This window comes from Ursus maritimus, unplaced genomic scaffold (assembly GCF_017311325.1).
Source record: "Ursus maritimus isolate PB19 unplaced genomic scaffold, ASM1731132v1 scaffold_8, whole genome shotgun sequence".
In the NCBI taxonomy this organism is placed as follows: domain Eukaryota; kingdom Metazoa; phylum Chordata; class Mammalia; order Carnivora; family Ursidae; genus Ursus; species Ursus maritimus.
In genome coordinates, this window is record NW_024426996.1 from 70,369,617 (window position 1) to 70,384,476 (window position 14,860).

Below are 14,860 nucleotides of genomic sequence, written 5' to 3' on the forward strand. Positions count from 1 at the left end.
AAAGAGCGTTGGTCAGACCAGGGGCCATGCCAACTGCAGACCTCACAGGGCCTGCATGCACAGCTACACCCACCAGCACAACCCCCAGGGCCGAATCACCTGCCCAGGGAGCAGCCCCAACAACTTATTCCTCAGCAGAGCCCCTTGAGTACCCAGGTGTGTTTGAGAACCATGCTTCTTCCCAATTGCTCCCAGGTTCTGGTCAACTTCCTCCTTAAGGTTAGAACTCTGGAGGACAGAAGAGGTCTCACCTCGAACTCAGAGCCAAAGGTCTCCAGGTGTCTGGGCAATAGCTCTTTCCTATGGGACCCTGTGTTGGAGGAAGTATTTTATTCACATTTGGGGGCAGAAAACTGAGGTTCAGAGAAACCAAGTGATATGTTTAAGGACCACTAGGAAGTGCTATATATATGTAGCAACTAAAATATCATGGAGACAGATAATTAGGTATTAGAGCTGATGGGAAGATATCTGGGAGCTGGGCTTTCAGCCATCATCTAAGCTCTGCTCCAAGCCTGTTCAAGTCCCAGCCACTCTGGGCTTTGCATAGGCTGCCTCCAGGAGCCCCAGGGCAAGGCTCAGAAAAGAGCCCTAGACATAGACTTTGGGAATAAAATACTCTGAAACCAGGAAAGGGGCTCACAGATGCAGTAAGAGGGACCCGAGGGAATCTGTGCAGAACACGGTGTCCAGCGGGATTTACCTTCTATTTTATTTATTTATTTTTAATTGTGGTCAAAACCACATAAAATTTAGCATCATAGCCATTTTGAAATGGACGACTCTACATTTTTGTTTTAAGTGAAGGTTTTAAGTACCTTCACACTGTCTTGCAAGCATCACCACCATCCACCTGCAGGACTCTTCATCTTGCAAAACGACAATTCTGTCCCCATGAAGCAGCAACCCCCTATCCCCCTACCCCCAGCTCTCAGCTACCACCATCCTTCTTTCTGTCTCTATGATTTTGACGTCTCCACATACCTTGTATAAGCAGAATCATATACTATTTGTCTTTTTATGACAGCTTACTTCACTTAGCATAATGTCTGCAACATTCTCACATTGTAACATGTGTCAGGATGTCCTTCCTTTTCAGGGCTGAATAAGTCCCTTGTATGTATGTACCACATTCTGTATGCACATTCACATGGACATTTGCGTGGCTTCCACCCCTTGGCTGTTATGAACAGTGCTGTGATGCATACAGGTGGCAAAGGGATTTATTTTGAACATAGACTGCACCAGGCATCATTATCTCATTGAATTCTCCAAACCACCACGTGGCATGGATTAGAAGACGGCTGGGCATCTCCCAATGTCCATTCCCCCTTCTTCCTTAGTAATAGAGCCCTCCCTAGTTTTAAATGAGCACAAAGTAAATGAGCACAAAGTAGACCAAAAACAAAAAAGGAAAGATGCTGATGCTCAGCTTCCCTTGCAGCTAGATGTAACTACATCACCAAGTTCTCTCCAATGGGTGTGAAGAGAAGTGGTCTGTGCAACTTCCAGGCAGGCTGTTCAAAGCTAGGGGTGCCTTTACCTTCCCTCCCTCCCTCCTTTCCTTCCTTCTCTTTCTTTCTCCCTTTCTTTCTTTCTTTTTTCTTTCTTTCTTTCTTTCTCTTTCTTTCTTTCTAACACCTTCTCTTTCCTACAGGCTGGAATATAGTTGTGATGGTGACCTATTTTGGATCTTGTGAATCAGAGTACCTCCCCCCACCCAGAGATGGGGAACAACAAGATAGAGGGAGCACGAGTTTCTGACTTAAGCTGTTTGTGAGGGCATGACATCCTTCTGTCTTGCTTTCTGTTCTGACGGCTCTGCTACAAGTGTCAAGCCATATCCCAACTAATACTGATAGATTATTATTAATGCCGTTGCACAGATGAGGAAACTAATGCTTAGATAGATAGAATGACTTACATGCAATTGTAGCCACAGATGGACCAGCTCTGCCTGGTTCCACACCTGCATTCTTTCTGCATTCCCCGATGTTTAGGTGATGTATACGCATATGGGAGCAGGTGTGCCTGTGTGCACACACGTGTATATGGGTGTACATGAATATAGATTGTTTCATTGATTTAATCTTTCTAAAAAAATTAAAAATTTACAGATTAAATAATATTTTAATTGCACCAAGTGTACCTAGGGTTTGAAAATATATTTTGAAGATATTTTTTGAAAGAATTCTTTTCTAAAGTGAAGTTTACATCTCCAGTTTTGTTTTGTTATGCAAGTCCAGGTTTTCCTATACTACATTTAGTTACTTAACACAGATTATACACACACACACACACGCACACACACAGATAAATATGTCTCAATTGTCTTAATAGCCTATGATATTTGTTTTCAGGCTTCATTTATCATATTGGAGGAGGGAGAAATCTAGAAGAGGGGAGGAACAAGATGGGTAATTCACACTTGAATTTTTAAATAAAATTTCGGTAGACCTATCACATTTGCAATTTAAATTGTTTTTCTGTTGCATGAGTGGTTTAAAAACTAAAACACAGAGGGAAGACAATGGAGCGAACTGACTCACTGGTTTATAACCTACAATGACCATGAGTTTAGTGGGAGTGTATGACTGTACTTCCTTGATTCTGCCATCTGGCAGGGTTTTCCATGTGATTAATGAGAGACCATTGCACAACATTACCAGGAGGGGAACAATTCCAATTACGCATAAAGCTAAACCATAATTACTATGCAAATGATTTCAGTAATGTAATAGAATGGGATATCTGGTCATTACAGGGCAGACAATTCACAATGCTAATTGGGGTTAGTCTGTTTTTAGAAGGTAAATAATATTAACAGTAAAATAAATCCAAACTAATATTAGGTTTGATTTTGCCTATAATCAAGGGGCATAGTCTGCTTCTGAAATTACATTTGCATTAAAAAGATAAACCATACTTACTGTGGTCTCTATCGGATGTAAAATGACTTTGGATTGAAAATCCTAGGAACAACATGATACTGAGATGAGATTTACGATTTGAGAGGAGAGTCAGCAGTTGAATGTCTTCAGGCCAGAAGATCCATGTGGAAATAGACAAGCTTGAACTCTCAGAGTTGCCCAAATAGACCTGGGGCAGGAGGTGATGCTCAGAACCTGAAGAACAGGGGAGAACAAAGAAAAACAAAATTCCTGTTCGGTCACCCTCTTAAAACCTTGCTTTTCTCCCCAGGCTCTCTTCCGTTACCCAAGTTTAAGCCCTATACTACCACCCACTTGTTTTATTACTATTATTTTCAAATCAGTTTCTTCTGACTCCCTGCTCCTCCCCATTCATGCTCACCTCTCCCCCATCCCACGCTATGGTAGTTCATGAGGTCCTTCCCTTCCCCTGTTAAGTCCCACAGGTTTTACCTCTGGTGGAAGTACCCAAAGCTCCTTCAGCACACCTTTCCCTCCCCTTTCTGCACAACCACTGGGAGGGCACAGGATCTGAGCTTGGACAGTCAGATTCATTCTCCCAAGACTCATACAGCATGGAGCCCGTTATCCCAGCACCAGTGCCTGAATTTTGAGCCATGCCAGCAGCCTCCACACCCCCCATCCCCAGCAGGCAGGATGTCTGTTGTGGCTCCTCCCATCCTATTTTTAGGCCAGTTTTTCCAGCTTCACTCCCATTCCCTGATCCACACAGAATCCCTCCAACAAATTCCCCTTCTGGATGATCTTAACCAGCATTTGTTTCTGTGGCTTTCCCAAAAAGAACCCTAAATGATATACTTCTGAGAAATGTAAGATCTACATGGCATTCAGTGGAGAGAGGTGAAAAGAAGCTCATGATCCCCTCCTAGATTGGAGCTGTTTCTAAAGATTGCTTGTATCAGTTTAAATTTGGAAATATCCTGTGAGTACATGAGGTCACCAGAAACAGTGCAAGTACTGGTTCAGAACCAAGCTCCCAACACAGACCATATGGGTTTGAACCTCACTTCCTCCACTCGATAGCTGTCTGGCCTTGGGCAAGTTGCTTACAAGGAAAATGGAGAGAGCAAGAATACATTCTTCCTAGGATTGCTAGGAGAAAGAATGAGTTATGTGTGTGGATTTCCTGGAGCAGAGCCTGATACCAGCAAGCATCGTAAGCATTTAAAATGTGATTATTAAGATTTCTGAAAAATAGCCTACGTGGGCAGGCAAACGAGATTTAAAACAGAATGACTTAATACACTTTCCTGGCATCTGTGTGCAAAGGTTTTATGTAGCATCCAAAGTAGTTCCCCATGTTATTGCCATCATTCAAATTTGGTGGGGTTATTTTTTGTTTGGTTTTGGTTTTGTTTTATTTATTTGTTCCAGAATTTTTCCTTTAGAACTTTATTTAGAGCCCACTGTACATAGGTTGTAGAGCCCTTGTTCCAGTCGGAAAGGGGTTCAGTACTAAATACCAAAGGAAAGTGACTATTAGAGTAGGTAGACAATGTGGGACCACTGTTCCCGAGGTCACCCAAACCCGGCCAAAAAATGAAATTACAGACGTGAGGGCATATGGATCTTTCTTCCCACAGGCCCTACTGGCTCAGGAAACCCAACTCTTGGGGAAAAACTGCAGGTTCTTGCTTGCCTGACAGCAAAGTCTCCAATCCAGGATCCTAAGTGTCCTCGGCCCCTGACAGGGTTTCAGATGGCCTCTAAGGAATACCAGTCCTGGGACGCATTCTTGCCTCCCCTACTCCTAGAAGATATAGATCAGGATTTGGTTCTGCTGCTGCTACCTCTTGGTCCTTCACTCCCAGCCCTGTCCAGAGTGCTTATTTGGCTCTCTAAAGGTGGCCAGAATTTGATACATGTTAACCTGAACCACTTCCCAGGAGCCAGATCCACGGGGTATTTGAGAACTCACTGGTGTCTTGGTAAATTTAATCCTCTTCCCAGTTCTGAATTTGAAGATAATGCCACTCTCAATACTCTGAGTGAGACACTTGAGCTCCCAGCTGCCCATAACAGCAGGAAATGAGCCCATGGGTCTCCCTCCCAAGCTCCAACAAACATAGTGCTTTGCATTCAAGGCTCCCCAGTGCCCTCAGATGTCGTGGGTCAGGTGTGGCAGTGGTGGATATAGTCAAGGTACTGGCATATTTCAATGCATGTCTGATTCAGAGAAACAATGGTGGTAGAAGAGAAGCTTGCCCAGTCATGTTCTAATCCCAAAAGATGGTCCCGTCACCAAATCCTGTTAAGGACACAATTGGTGGTATCATCTTCTAGAATAACTCACCTTAGGTGGTAGGTGGCTGGCTCACCAGTGATGCAGTCCCTGGGAAGGTTCTGAGTTCTACTGCCAAGGCTCTTAGAACAACACTTGCTTGGTTCCCTATAGCCTCAGACACAAGTTTCTCTTGACAATGGGTGCCATGGGAGTCAAGTATTGCTCACTGACTGAGAAGAGGCTTAGGAATATAGTTGTGGTTAAACCCCTCTGCAAAAGCCAGGGTCACTCAGAAGCAGGGGTATGGTTGGGGCTCTCCCCTGGGAAATCTCTGCTGGTACAGGGGGAGCAGTCCCTGAGGTTGAGGCAGGTCTGAATGGAGGAGGCCCATTCACAAGGGGCTTCTGGGATAGAGATCCCCTGCACTAGGTTCTGAGAATCTTCTACAGCACTGACTAGACTGAGCCCAGCAGTTTTCGATGTTAGCAGGTTGGTGTGGACATCCACCCACAGTTTTGGCACTGAACACCCAACACCAGCTAACACCAGGCTAGCAAAGTGTGCTAAGGAGCTGACATTCTGAGGTCTGAGCACTGCCAGATGTTGGGATCAATGATCTTTATCTGCATAAAGTGCTTACTGGGCTGCGTCACTTCAGTAAAATGAGCACCAACACCACCTCCAGCCATACATCGAGGCAAAAACAAGGTAACGATGGGACAGAGATTAATTTAGGGCTGCAGTAGGAGGACATTTAGATGCTGTGGAGGGCCAACCTACTCTCCTTTCCTTTTAAGACAGGAGCAATGTCTCTAATTAACCATATTAGCGCCAACACCTAAGGCAATTAGCTCTAGCACCTATTATGCAATAGAAGTTGGATAAATACTTGTTCAGGAACAGTGCCTCCCCTCCAAAAGAATTTTAGGTCTTCAATGAGAGACTCTAGGAGATAGAAAGACATCTTCTTTCAGTTCTGCTAATCCCAATCCACTTCTGAATTGAAACAGCAAGTCATGATTCTTTTTCTCTTTAGTTTTTATTCCGTAATTTTGTTCTAACATTTTCGAGGAGATAAAATGTGGTTTAAAAATTAACAACACAAAATAGATCATGACTAAATGTCTAGTGAGCTCCGTGGAAAAGAAACGTTACTGTGTCCAGAAGTAAGCAAGAATATGTGGCCGTGGGTGGTGTCTTCCATCCATTTCCACTGCACCCAACCTAAAAAGGCCATATCAAATGAGATCAATGCCAAGTCTTTCCCTAGGCCTCCTTCCTCCCCACCCCAAGAGAAATCTACCTCTCACCTGAATCATCAAATCCCCATAGTAGAGTTTGGTTTGATTGCTTTGGTTTTTTTCCTTTCTGCTTTTAGTTTTGGGTTTGTAAAGTAATATAAAAAAAAAAATAAAAGCAGTATAGAAATGTATAAAGTAAAAACTAAAAATTCTTTCAGCCCTCAAGAGCTGCTTGTGTTTCTCTTACAGGATTTCATTACTTTCCCTTTTTACTATAATGTTTTTAAAACTTGACTTGTGTCTCCCTGCCCTCTAACAATTTGATCCATGTGAGTAAGGGGGCATTTGTGTGTGTGTGTGTGTGTGTGTGTTTATTTTTGAACCCTGATTCAATTTCTTTAATATTAATAGGACTCTTCAGAATTTCTATGTCCTCTTGAGTCATTTTCGGTACTCTCCATTTTTCTGCACATGTGGGGGGAGGGGAGGGAGAGATTCTCAAACAGACTCTCCGTCCAGCGTGTAACCTGATACAGTGCTCCATCTATTGACCCATGAGATCATGACCTGAGCCAAAACCAATGGTTGGGTGCTCAACCGACTGAGCCACCCAGGCGCCCCAATTCTTTTCTGTTCTTATCTTTGGTACTGCCCTCCTCTCTTGCTTTGGGTTTATTCTGCCACTCCTTTTCTAGCTTGTTAAATTAAATAGTTTTATTTATAATTTGTTTATCTTCCTCTAATAAATGTGTTAACTCCATAAATTTAAAGTATTGCAATCACTAAATCCCGTTGTCCTTTATTTGTAGTGTTTTTATTGGTATTCAATTCTAAATATTTCGTAATTTTTATTATAATCTGTTCTTGAGATACACATTTTTAATTAAATTGTTTCACTCTAAAACTATGGGCATTGTTTATAGTATTGATTGCTAACTTGATTGCCTTTAGTAGAACAACATGGTCTGTAGCGTATTTGTTTTCGGGTATTTCCTGAGACTTTTTGTGGCTTAGTATATGTTTATTCTTTAACTGATGGGATCAGGGTGGTTTTATTATGTCTACTTTATTGCGTTGTCCAAATCTCTTTTTTTTTTTTTTTTTTAGAGAAGGAACACAAGCAGGGGGAGTGGGAGAGGAAGAAGCAGGCTCATAGCAGAGGAGCCTGATGTGGGGCTCGATCCCAGAACGCCGGGATCACGCCCTGAGCCGAAGGCAGACGCTTAACCGCTGTGCCACCCAGGCGCCCCAAATCTCTTAAATCCTTAAAAAAGTTCATTCTGCCTGCCACATTTATCAGATTCTAAAAAGAAATATGTCAAACTCTCTCATGATTAGTAAGACTATTCCCATTTTTCCCTGAAATTCTTTCAATGTTGGATTAAATATTTTGAAAATGATGCTGGTAGAGGCACATGAGTTCAGAGCTGTTTTAGCATCCTAGAGAATTGCTTAATTTATTGGTCTGTGATGACCTTCTTTATCTCTTACGGTGATTTTACTGCTGTGAAAAAGCTAATATCAATTATTAATATATTTTAAGCATATATTAATAATCCATAATTACTAGTAATAATTAGGCTAATATTAAATTGCTTTTAACTTTTTTTAAAATTTTGGCTTGTTTGGAAAAGGGTGTTTCAGGAGACAAGGAGGGTGGTTTGGGCTCAACCCCATTCAAGCAAACCGTCAGTGTGTGAGCTCAGCATCCCTCTGCTGAGGCCACCCCCACTTGTGAGGGATAACAGAGGCATGCCCTATAATTTCAGTCACTTCTCTCCTTGCCCTGCATGCCCTGGGTGGAGATGAGGAGGGGGCCCACAGGGCTAGGTGAGTAAGATGTTGCTAATAGGCACTTCTTCATTGACGGCAGACCATTCCAGATGCTGCAGACCTGAGGTCCTCTCTTCTAACCAGAGATCTCGTCCACTACTGCACTGCGTTCTTTCTCATCCCAGCTCAGCCTGATTAAGCTCTCTTCTCCAGGACAAGGAACACGTCCTAGTGTCTAGGATGTTCAACGGCCATCAAGATTCTTCAGCTCAGCTCAGCTGTGAAGGAGCCTGGAGACCAAAGGAAACCACATGGTCCATTTGGGTATGTGTTTATTCTAAAACTGAGGGAGGTACATTTTTTAAAAGTCTGAAGTCATTTCTAATTGAGGGAAATGCTGTGAGTCTATGAAACTTATTGTAGTAGGTGACCTGCTCCTCATGTTGGGAGTTTCAACTCCTAAGTACTTTGCTGATAAATTAAGCAAACAAATCCCCAGAACTGAGCTCAAGACGGTGTGGTGAAGGGGAATGACGGCAAGGCTATGGATATTAGAAAATTCTAGGGCGGAGCCTAGTGGAGCAGGCAGGAACACTTTTCTCCAAACAAACACTCAAACTAATGATGACTTTTTTTCTAGAAAATTCCCCTTTTTTCTGAACTTCCACATTGCTAACAAATGAAACATACCAATTTTCAAGACAAAGCAAGCTATGAGTAAGTATGAAACATTTAAAAATGTATAACATGCTTTTGAATTTTATTTTAGTCCTCCAAAAATCTAACAGAGTAACTTTTTATCTGTTGGAAAAGACTTTAAAATGTCTATTATATAGACCCTCTATTTATAGGAAATCTTTCCTATACCAGTGTTTTTAATCTAAAGTTTTATATAATTTAGGAGAATTGTAAAAATTTAAAAATCATAAAATCATAAAAATTGTATAAAATTTAGGAGAATTGCAAAATTCAGATGCAAAAATCTGAAATCACCAACACAGCCCTTTTGCTATTTCACTAGAGGGCAGCATGTGATAACAAATAATGGTATTACAAGGTGATGAAGTAAAAAGCTATTTTAATAACAAATGTCAGCCTCACAAAGACTCTAAAACAACATCAAGAGCTTGAGTGATTTTGAGCTTAACTTTAAAGCGTCGTGGATCTATTAGAGGCATTATTTTACTCCACACATTCACACATTCTATTTTAAGCACAAATTCTTGAGACTAAAATATAAGATGGGTAAAAGGGTTGGATTCTCTGCGACATCTTTTCTTCATTTACGTTTAAACTAAAGGAAATGAAAACTGACCTCCTAGCTGAGAAAGCTTCCAACAGATACCAAGAACCAGTTATAATGAAGCCTTTCTCAAAGTCAGGTCTTGAATTTTATTTGGCAATTAACAATCTAGAAAAGAAACTTGATACTTTAGGGAAACATACCCATACCACTGAGAAATTTACATAGCAAACGGTCATTCTGCAAATTCAGGGCAAGAACATGTTTTGCTTGGCCTGAAGTGTGTATGCGTAAGAGTGTGCGTGTGTGTGTGTGCGTGTGTGTGCGTGTGTGTGTGTGTGTGTGTGTTTTAAGAACTGCCTGTATTCACATTCGTGCTTTTCCCACAAAAATCCAGATTCCTGGGTTATCTGGAGCATACAGAAGATCTGCCAACCCTGAGTCCGTATTTTCACATGCAACATGGGGCTGGAATCAAAAGGTGGCTATTCCTTTTGACCAAGCAAGAGCCCTTCAGTGTTTCTCATTTCCTCTGACTGTTACCTGTTTCCTAGCTATATTTGTTTTCTATTGCCATGTAACAAATCACCACAAACTTAGAAGCTTAAAACAACATCCACACGTTAGCTCACAGTTCTGTGGGTCAGGAGTGCAGTCCGGGCATGACTGCATTATCTGCCCAGGGTCTTACAAAGTCAACATCAATGCGTCAGCCGGGCTGCATTCCCATCTGGAACTTAGAATCCTCTTCTGAGCATATGGTTGTGGCAGAATTCAGTCCTTTGTGGTTGGGGCCTGAGCTCCCCATTTCCTTCCTGGTTCTGAGCAGGGATACTCTTAATTCCTATTGGCTTTTTGTGTCTCTCACCACGTGATCCCCTCCCTCTTCAAAGCCAGCAACGGAGAACTTACCGCACACTAAATCCCACTCATGCCTCTGATCTCTCGCCAGAGGTAGCCCAGTCCCCTTTAAGAACTCACCTAGTTAGTTCAGGCCCACCCAGGTCACTCTCCTTTTCTTAAAGTCAGGTGTGCTATATGATATAACCTATTCGTGAGAGTGGTGGGCCATCCCAATCACAGTCCCAGAGATTATCCAGACCATGTAACACGAGGCAGAAACCAGAATCCTGTCTACTACGTTTGGCTGAGAGTCAGTTTGTCCTTTATTATCAAGCGTAACACTCTTACTTTTTCAGAATAGAGTTTAGAGGAAATTGAACTATTTCTATGCAAATATTCTATTAAAAATTGAGAAAACGATCAGAAGAAAGGCCATATATTTGGAGAAAAACAAGAAAAATGTTCCATGTTTCAAATGAAAATAAAGAGGACTATTTTTAGACACAGTTATGCATTTAAGTTACCCATCTGGCTGCTTTGGGGGTTTCAGTCTGTGGCGTGGGATTTAAAGCATCTCCTGACATCTGTCTCTACTGAAAACCTCTGAGTGCCTCTCAAAATGCATCCCATCAATGCTTGGAGGGAATTTTACAGTTTGTAAAATTGGCTCTTCCCTCCTACTTCTCCCTTTTCTCTTGACTTTGGTAGCTTAAATCTCGGGGGTCCCCTAAGATGAGAGAGTTTCCTTACACCAGTGCTTCCCAAACGATCTTGTGGTGAAGAAGCTTTCTTCCCCCACGAGACTTTTGCAGATCAAAATAATACAGTTGAAGTAAAATTCTGATTTCACTGATTATGTTGTTGGATATTGGAGCAATATTAAATTCATATAAAAGTTTCTAAATTTTATCTTGTTAAAGACTCATAACCAACGGTTCATGAACAGTCCACCATGTCACTGAACACACAATGCCAACAACGACCTTTCATCAAACAAATTTTCAGCGCAAATCATGTGTAGTATCAAACGACATATATGGCTATGGCTGTAATAGCTACCTTTTCTCGTGGAATTATTACGTGCTTGTGCTGCCGTTAAGTATTTCTAGTACTTTATACACATCGTCTCCTTTAGTCCTCAGACTCTATTGATGAAGTGGATTCTGTTATTTTATACGTATGCAAACCAGGCACAGATAATGTAAATAACTTGCCCACATTCACACAGATAGTCTGTGTTCTCAAATGCCACACTCTGTGGTCACTCATGTGGCCACCAGGGGTCTTAGAAATCATACCCACTTTGGTGTCAGGAAACAGGGCTCAAACTACAATTCCTCTACCTTCCAGATACGTGACATGGGTTGAACTATTTAACTTCTCTGAGGTTCATTGTCTTCAGTGAAATGCAGCACTGTAATGTCCAGCTCCCTGGGATAAATTAGGGAGAGATTGTTACATGATAAAATTTGTATTAGCACTTCACAAACTGTAAAATTCTCTTCAAGCATTAATCATATACACACATCAATTTTTTTCAAAGATTTTATGTATTTATTTATTTATTCGAAAGAGGGAGAGAGAGAGCAGGAGCGAAGAGGGAGGGGCAAAAGGAGAGGGAGAAGCAGACTCCCCGCTGAGCGGGGACCCTGTCGCGGGACTCGATCCCAGCACCCTGAGATATGACCAGAGTTGAAGGCAGACGCTTAACCAACTGAACCACCCAGGTGCCCCATCAATTTTTTAAGGTAATACTGGCATAGTCTCTAACCAATGTCCTGCAAAAAGCTTCTTTCAAACATGCTGTACCCGTGAGGGCTCGGCAGGGGAAGAAAACCCACTCTTCCATACGGAAGGAATTGAATATAGGCAACCGATTACAGAGTTGATGGAAAAGCTGAAAATCCAGAGGGTGGAGAAATAAGCCAGATATGATCTGTATTAGTGAGAACGCTGCCAGAGAAACAGAACCAGTATATATATAGAGAGAGAGAGAGACAGAGAGAGAGATATGAGAGATTTTTATCCATAAATAAATACATAATAATTATAAATATATAGTTTGTATATAAATATATGTAATAAATATAAATGTATAATAAATACAAATATATAATAAATAAAATATATATGATCTATATGGATTCAATACAAATAGCAAAGAATTCTCAGTCTTTCCACCTACAAATGCTTCACATTTTAATCTTTTGTTCTCAGCTTTGTTCATCTGCCTTTCTTTCTGTCATCCTCATGGCTGCTCTAGTCCGAACGTACCAACGTAGCTTTCATAAATACAGAGCTACCAATCATCGGAGTTACATAAAAATCCTGCCAGCCATAAGCTTAGCAGAGCAGACCCTGGGACTAAAAAGCCTAGTTGCCATAAAATCGTAAATGCAGAGAACTTCACATATTTATTTTCACCTGGAGAAGGTGGCAAACATAGGATCAAGCACCTGAGCGGAAACCTGGCCTCGGGAGAAACCCAGGAAACCAAGTCACAGAAAAGAGGGAAGAAGAAGGGCTGAGTCTAGAGCTGTTTTGAGGGGGGGCTACAGAATGAGTGGTCTTCTGTCTCTGCCTAGCAGGAGGTCAAGCGGCAGGGCTGGGTTGTGGCTCCAGAGAAAAGAAAGAAGTTTACAAGGGGATCTGTGAGGAGCTAGAAGCAAGCTCACCAGAGAAAGGCAGTGGCAGGTCTGCTCAGGACCAGCTGTGGCCAGAAGTCATCAGTTCCTGATGCTTCCAGTCAGTCTCGAGGCAAAATTTGCCTCCTCTGAGAGTCCCGGTTCTGCTCTCCGCCTTTCACACGCAGGCACGTGAGCGTTTGGGAATGTGTATCTTACACACGCATTATATATCCGCGGGTGGTGAGAACACGGAGCTGTTACTATCTTTGTGTTACTTTTGTCCCTAACTCTTCTCCTTGCTAGTTTAGCATCTCAACCTGCAGGGACTCCTCAGGTAGCAGTCATTTGGCCACCTTGGCAGCTTTTCCTTGGAAATAGATAACTAACAACAAAAACCGGTACTTCTTCACATTACCTTATGTGATGGTTAATTTTAGGTGTCAATCTGGCTGGGTCACAGTGCCCAGATATTTGGTTGAACATTACTCTCAATGTGTCTAGGAGGTATTTTTTGGAAAAGATTAACATTAAATCAGTGGACTCTGGGTAAAGCAGACTGCTCCCCTTAATGTGGGTGGGCCACATCCAATCAGTCGAAGGCCTAATAGAAAAAGACTGACCTCACCCATGCAAGAAGGAATTCTGCCAACAGATTGTCTTTGGATTTGAGTTGCAACTCTTCCCTGGGTCTCCAGACTGCTGGCCGACCCCATCAGATTTGGGGCTCACCAAGCCTCCACAATTACGTGAGTCAATTCCTTAAAATGCATCAATAGATGGATGATTAGATAAATAGATTTAAAGATAGATATAATGATTAGAGAGATACAGATGATAGAGATCCAGACAGAGAGAGATAGAGACAGAGACAGAGACAGAGACAGAGACATCACGCTGGTTCTATTTCTCCAGAAAGCCTTGGCTAGCACGTTTTGTGAAAAGTGCTTTCTTATAAGCTAGGCAGTAGGTGGGTTATGAAAGTCTTTTGTGCCAAATCAACTTATACACCTTTTTCAAACTTCTTTCACCTGAAAAGGGGCATAAACATTTGTAATCCCTCCTCCATTTCTCTTCATTAATTTCCAAACTCCAAAACCCACAGTGGCCACTGAATTCTCGTGATATCTGGTATGTCAATATAGACCTTAAAAGAGTTACACAGAGGTACGCTAAGCCTCAGTTCATTAATAGCACTTGTAAAAAAATAATTAGCTACCGGGAACTTGTTTATTCCCCAACTTTCCCTCGGATCTTCAAATAAGTCATTTTTATTCAAATAATGCAAGCTTTCTAACCTACCAGTTATAAATGTTATTACTAAAGTGGATTTGAAATTCAGCATCAAATCTGGAGAGAATGGTGAGGCTTCTGTTGGAATAAAGATGACTAATAATGTATTATCAAGAGCAGCAAGAGCTAAGGCTGATGCAATTGGCAAGTCACCCACGTACTTCCAAAAACAGACCGCCTTGTTTAGATCCGTGATGTAATACTATCACCCTTCTGATGTGGAACTCTCTGGGTCTTTCTTTGACCCAGTTCACTGACAGCATTACTTTCATGCAAACAAGCCTTGGTTAGGATAAATGAACGGGAGAACAGTACATATAGGCTGTATGTTCTCTCTCTCCTTTCACATTTAGTTTATGTAGGGTTTAGTTTGGGGACAGAACTGCTTCAGATCATAGGCACCAGTCAACCCAGATTTTAAAATAGCAAAATTGCTTTCTACTTGCTGGAAAACACCTGCTACCCTATGCAAATCCCTCCACCTCCTACCCCCTCTTCCTCTTCTCTGGTCCCTGCCTGGAACTGCTCCGAGGCCTTCCCACAATAATGCTTCAGTAGAGTGGAGGTCCTCAGAGCCCTGCTTTGGGGCTAGTGCTGGCCTCTCTTCTGATTGGTCAGCGTCCATGCCCTCCTGATTGGTAAACATGCTAAATATCATATCTGGTTGG